The sequence below is a fragment of the Chenopodium album genome, chromosome 1, assembly GCF_948465745.1.
Source record: "Chenopodium album chromosome 1, dcCheAlbu1.1, whole genome shotgun sequence".
In the NCBI taxonomy this organism is placed as follows: Eukaryota; Viridiplantae; Streptophyta; class Magnoliopsida; order Caryophyllales; family Amaranthaceae; genus Chenopodium; species Chenopodium album.
Window position 1 is genome coordinate 49,446,151 of NC_137834.1, and position 6,520 is coordinate 49,452,670.

Here is a 6,520-nt window from a genome sequence, read left to right on the forward strand (position 1 = left end):
AAAAAAAAAAAAACTTAATGTACAAAGCACATGAAGTGATGAAATGTGTTTCGGGGTTTTTTGTGTCCCTTGGGAGAGTTACAGCTCAAGACTGGATTCACAAGGTCGCATGTACCTGCAAAACAAACGGACCGCCAGATGGTCGGTGGTCCGCCTCCGAAGATTAAGTTAGTATTGTGTTCGGAGTAAAACGTGCGAAAATTAAGGTATCTGCTCGGATTCCAAGCTCGGGTGTTGTGTTGTCTGTTTCTTGAGAACGACAGCTATGTAATAAATATTGATGTGACGTGCCCCCCATAAATGAGGGAATTGTCCCTATTTATAGGGTTTGTTGGGGAAGTGTGCCCTCCCTAGGGTTTGATGACCTAGGGATTAGGGCACACCGCAAAACGGCGCCTCAAAGTTTGGGCCTTTGAAGGCTGCCATTTTAGAAGCAATATCTGAGTGACGCGTGTCACTCATCCCAAGAGGTCATTTGGGTGTCTCTTAGGGCAACACGTGTTACTCTCTTATTGGTCCACTTTGGATCATCAAATACCCCAAATCAACGGTGGTATCTTCCTGACACGTGTCACCATCTAGAAGGTCCAAGGTGGCGTCCCTTCCAATGACACATGTCAGACTCCGATTGGGCCACTTGGCCGGGTATAAAATACCCAAAACATTTGCCCCTCACAGGGGTCACGTGCTTGGCACATGACGCCTGTGACAGGTGTCGGCCTCTGATTGGCCGAATTATTACTTTTTACTGTTAGGGAATCTAGGGTTTTAACTTCAGGTTTTCACCCCCTATATAAATAGGAGGTTTACTTCTCCTTAGATTCACACTTGCGTGAATCTTTAAGAGAATCTTGAATCTTCTGACTTTCAAAGACTTTGACTTTCCAGAGCATCCGACAGCCGGCCCCCTTAGTTCGCCTGCTCAACAGAAGCCCAAGACCGACGACTCTCGTTACCTTCTTCTAAGGTAACCGCTTGATCATTTTTTTACTTATTTCTTTGCATTTTTTCTTTATAAAAAATGGTTTCCCAAACGCACCCGGCACGGCCTAGATTAGCAATCAGCCGGTCACCGGGGACGGCTGAATCTAGAACTAGGAGTGTCGAATGCTCGTTCAAGAACTTTCCTTTAAGTACATCTCCAAATCCGATAGTGTCTGTGCCTCTGCAGGACACGATGGCCAGAACAAAGCAAACGACAAGGAGATATAGGACGGATGGTTCCTGGTACCATTCGGACAACGAGATTGTCATTTCTGACGGCTCCATTAGGGTGTCTGTCTCTGAAATAAGTAGAGACCCGCCTAGCACCGTCAGCACTCCAAATGACTCAGTTTTGGAGGAGTGCGACGAGGAATTTGAAAACCCCGGGCCGAGTGGATCGATGCCAGATGATGAGCTGGGGGAGGACACTAATGGTACCAGCCGGCAAGCCCCCAGCTTCAAAGAGAGCTCTGACGATGACTCTGCATCATCATCTTCTAACTGCGTCCCTCTTGACTCGGAGGAGGCGCAGTCAAACCTTAAAGCTGCCAGAGAGTCCCTTTCCATTGAGAAGGGAGAAGGTTGGGAGGAGTCGTCTGCTTCCAAGCGGCATGAACGTGCGCCTTATTATCTGCACGTCCTAGAAGGCAGGCGGAAGATCATGAAGGATGATCTTCCCAGCTTTCTTTCTGACCATGTCATGGGGCATGGTTTTCTTCTGTCCGTGCCGGATGCTATTGACACAGTCACCTGGCCTGAAATGGCCGTGTATGGTGACTAGTGCTTCGGCTGCTATGAGGGAGCCATCCAGGCAGGACTTCGCTTTCCTCTCCTTCCGGATGTGGAGAGGATCTTGGACGAATACTAGCTGGGTATCTGGCAACTAGCCCCCAACTCTTAGGTAAACATTTTGGGCTACGTTGCCGCCTGCGAGATGCTAGAGGTGGATCCCAACTTCAAGGCGTTTGCTTACATGCATTATTTGAGCAGGACGCCTAATCCAAACGGGATCGGCAGGTTTACTTTGACCAGCCACACCCAGTATATGATGATGTTGGGGAAAGAGAACAAGTGGAAGGACTGGAGGACCAAATTTTACATAGTCTCTTCCCCAGACGCCCAAAGAAACAAGCAGTACAACCGCTAGATCTAGTATCCACGCCTCTTGGCTGGGAAGAAGGCCCTTCCGCCTGTTCCCAAGTGGGCACAAGAGGAGATCTTTGACCGAGGCCACTTTACTGTGGCCGTCCGGATGAATGCCGAGACGGGGGTTAAGGAAATCACCCCCCAAAGCTATATTCCCCGATTCGAGTGGCTCTCGGACGGGACGTACTTGGCCGCTTGCGGCCTTAGTACTGAGATGCCGAGAGGTAGCTGGCCGCATGATTTTATTACCTTTGCTTGCTTTTGTTTATTCTTTTCTTTGCTAACTCTTGGTTGTTTGTTGCAGACAAGGCAATGGACAAGCTCCCTGCTCACAAAAAACCAGCCCTCTCAGCCGCCTTCTACCGCTCTAACCTGAAGCAAGCGGATGAGCAGCCACCAGGCGGCACTCCTAAGGTAACGAGCTTGCAAAGTTTATCTTAATGAAATGCTTAGCATATTCTGTTAATCATACTTAGAATTATTTTCAGAGTGGCTCGTCAAAGCCTGCCCCCTCTTCTCAGCCGGATCCCAAGCTGCGCAAGCAGTCGACTGGCGACGTTTCCCAGAGCTGAAGCAAACACGTCGCCACCAAGCCTGCCAAGAAGGGAACGGGCGCCTCCTCCCCTACTCAGACTCCTACAAAGCCGGACACTCAACAATGAGTGTCGAAGAGTGGCAAATAGCCACTCACCACTGCTGGCGGCAGCGAAGCCGCAGGGGGAAAAGGAGGTAAGTCATCCGACCATTCGACCATGCGCTTCATGAAATGTCACTTTGCTCAAAATTTTGACTTAGTTATATTTGTATTGATAGATGCCCCAGTGAGGCCAACTGTCCTCCAGATGGCCAGACGGATGCTCAGGACACTTGATCTTGAGGACAAGGCTGCCGTCAGAGGGGTCGGCACCTTGGACCTGGATGGCATTCTGGCGCTTCTTTGCGAAGTAAAAATTCTTTTAACTTGGTTAATATACATATTTTTGTCGAATGGTTTCTAATGAGCTTCTTTTATTTGGATGCCTGCAGGCTATGCTGCGCGTGAGCGGTCTCAAAGAGCCCCTCAATGAGAAGACCGGGGAGGTAAAGGCAGCGAATGCTCGAGCCGCCTCTACTCTGGATAAAGCTCAGTTTGAGATTGCTCGAAATGAGATTCTGACACTTGATATGTTGTATTCCAAGGCGTCTGCCAACCTGCAAGTTCAGCAGAACTTGGACGCGACCAAGCAGCGAGTGAGGGAGCTCTAGGACCAGGTCAAGGGCATTGAAGAGAAGCTGGACACTCTCAAGGAGGCGGAGTCCAAGGCGGCTAGCCTTGGGGAGACGTTCAAAAGACTCCGAGGGCAGCTGAGCAACCAGGAGACCCAACTCCGGACCAAGTATAGGCCCTGGATGGAGGAGGAGAAACAAGCCCTGGTTAAACAAATGATGGATGACAACGAGGTCATCATGCGTGCGGCCTGGGCACCGATTATCAAACCTGGAAGGTTCAATTGATAAGGCAAATGATGAGTTCAATGCCCGCCTCCTCAGGGAGGCTTAGGAGGCGGCCGAGAAGGAGGCGGCTGCCAAAAATGCCTCTGAGGAGTCCAGCTCGTCTGGAGGCTCGTCGTCTGGGGATGAGAAGGATGATCAGGAGGGAGATGAGGAACCAAAGGAGCATGTGATATGTCTATTTTAAATAGTATTTTACCCCCGTCCCTTGGTCATAATTATTAGTGTTTTTGGCTCTTTAGAGCCACTTTTATTACTAATTGGTGTTTTATAGTGTTTTCATAGATTTGGTTGACTTTTGTAGGGATTTGCACTTTTGGAGCATTTTCCCGAGATATTATGGAGCAACTACGAGCATTGGAGAAGCACGACCAGTTTCTATAGCCCAGGACCGGTTAGAGCCATCGAACCGGTGATTAAGGGCTCGGTATATGTGATACCGGAGAATTTGGACCGAGTATTCAAGATCCGAAGAGGAAATCCGGATTGGCCCGAAGAATTGGAGCCCAATCGAAGTCCAAAGAGTGGCCCAAGAGTGTCGCCCGTCCAAAGAAGTTCCCGCCCGAAGGCGCGCCCGGCCGGGCAGGGGAAGTAAAGTCGACGCCCGAACTCGCACCCGGTCGGGCGCGAGAAACATACCTGATTAGAAAAGGCGCGCCCGATCGGGCGCGTGTTATTATTAGGCGGTTTAATCGTCGTTTAAGTTTGTTTTAGTTTAGGATTCTTGAATAATATAAATACTTCTCCGTTAAGCAAGTTTAGGATCTTCTTTTACTCTTTCTTAATTCTTCTCTTATATTTTCTCTCTCTACTTAGATTTTAGATTAGTTTCTCTCTCTCATGTACTTTGTTCTTAACTCTACTCTTAATTCCATATTACTTTGGTAACGATTTCTTTTACTTTAATCTCAGTTATTTACTTTAATTCTTTCATCATGTCTTATTTTATTGCTTTGATTAGTTTAGATTTAATTATGTGTGTGTAGTTTCTTTTCTAGGGTTTGTGGGGATCCAATTTATTGTTGTTAATTATCAATTCTAGATTAATTTCCTATTAATTGATTTAATGCTCTGTGACTAGATTAGGCCTGATCTTTTATGCATGAGTTTGACAATATTGATTCGAGAGATGAGAATTGATGTTTAGGTCTAGTTTCAATAGGCAGGTTAATTTATAAATAGTTAAGTCGAGATTTGAGAGATGAGATTTAATACCGGTAAATTAATTGTGTGATTGTAATATGTAGCGAAAGCCCTTTATGATTTGATTAATTTATTCATTGATGATTGATTATTATGGTTTACCCTAGAATGTTATTTATTGGTGAACCTATGCCCTAGGCCTTTAATTCATTGTTTTCTCTTTACTCTTAATCTTCGTAGTTTAGTTTTATATCAATATTATTAAATTGTTACTTAATAATTTAGATTGCTTTAATTAATTAGGAATAAAAAGACTTGTTTCCCTGTGGATTCGAGCCTACTTCCCTATCTGCATTAGTTAGAGGATTTAGGAATTGCTTTTGATTAGGTGATACGACTTTAGCCTGTCAAAATTTGGCGCCGTTGCCGGGGAAACGGTTTTATTTTTATTTCTGATTATTTTTGTAGTCTAGGTTATTTCTTTTTGTCTTAGAGAACGTTAGTTCTTTGAGGCAAGTTTTATATTTGCTTTTAGTTCTTTGTTTATGCCCAGGTGTTCCAGATCAGGTTACATCCCATTCGATTCTGAGATCGAACGATCCTTCCATAGACATAAGAATTTTCACAAGCAAATTCTGGAGGGTTCTGGTGATAATAATAATAATCACCTAGACCCTCCAACTGATTCTAGCGATTCAGAGGTATCTTCAGATCCATAATCAGAGATGACGGCTCCAAAGAAGCTTAGTGATTATTCACAACCAAGGCTTACAGATTTTCCACACCTTACTCCCACTTCAGCTCTTGATGGGGTACAGTTTGAGATTAAACCACAATTTATAACGATGATAGAAAGGAAGTAATTTAGTGGAGCTAAGGGTGAAGACCCAAATCTTCATATTTCAGACTAATGTCAGTACTGTAATACCATCAGGCAAGCTAGGGTCACACAAGACCAAATCAGGGAGATTCTCTTTCCTTTCTCTTTAAGTGGAAAAGCCAAATTATGGTTTAATGGTTTAAATAGAACTGCACTTGGTATAGCTGACTGGGAAACTCTTGTTTTGAATTTTTACAACAAACATTATCCTGCAGAGAGAACAGTTGTACTACAGAGTGCAATTCAGAACTTTGCCCAAGAAGCCGATGAAACTTTATATGAGGCTTGGGAGAGGTTCAACGATCTACAAAGAGAATGCCCCCACCATAATTTGGCACAATGGCAGTTGATCCAAGCCTTTTACAATGGGATTGGAAATTCATCTAGAATAATATTGGATTCTACAGCTAGTGGGAGGTTTATGAATCTTAATGTTGATGATGCAGGTCAAGTTATCGAAGATATGGCAATACATAATTCCCAATATGGGAACCCTAGAGGCTTTGCTAATAAAGGGAACATAGTGTTGACTCTGTATCCTTTTTACAAGCTCAATTAACATCTATCTGTCAGAAATTAGATAATCTTAGTACTGCAAATGTAGCTAATGTTTCTGCAATTAATAATAATAATAATAATAATAATGCTAATGAGGCTTTCTGTGAAAATTGTGGAATTTTAGGTCATTGGGAGCAAGATTGCAGGAGTTCCGTGGAGCAAGTCAATGCCTTTCAAGCTTATAGGCAGAATAACCCATACTCCAACACCTACAATCCTGGGTGCCGGAATCATCCATACCTTTCCTACCATAGCACCAATGTTTAAAATCCACCACAACAAGAATCACAGGCACCACAACAACAACAACAAAAATAT

The 6,520-nt window shown here is 44.6% G+C and overlaps 1 non-coding gene across 1 annotated transcript; it reads right to left on the bottom strand.

Annotated features, from left to right (window-relative positions):
- Window positions 1-5,870: 5,870 nt before the first annotated feature.
- LOC145566248 (small nucleolar RNA R71) lies at window positions 5,871-5,977 on the bottom strand. Its single transcript, XR_014095388.1, has one exon. It is a non-coding gene; the product is annotated as a small nucleolar RNA R71 (small nucleolar RNA).
- Window positions 5,978-6,520: the final 543 nt, after the last annotated feature.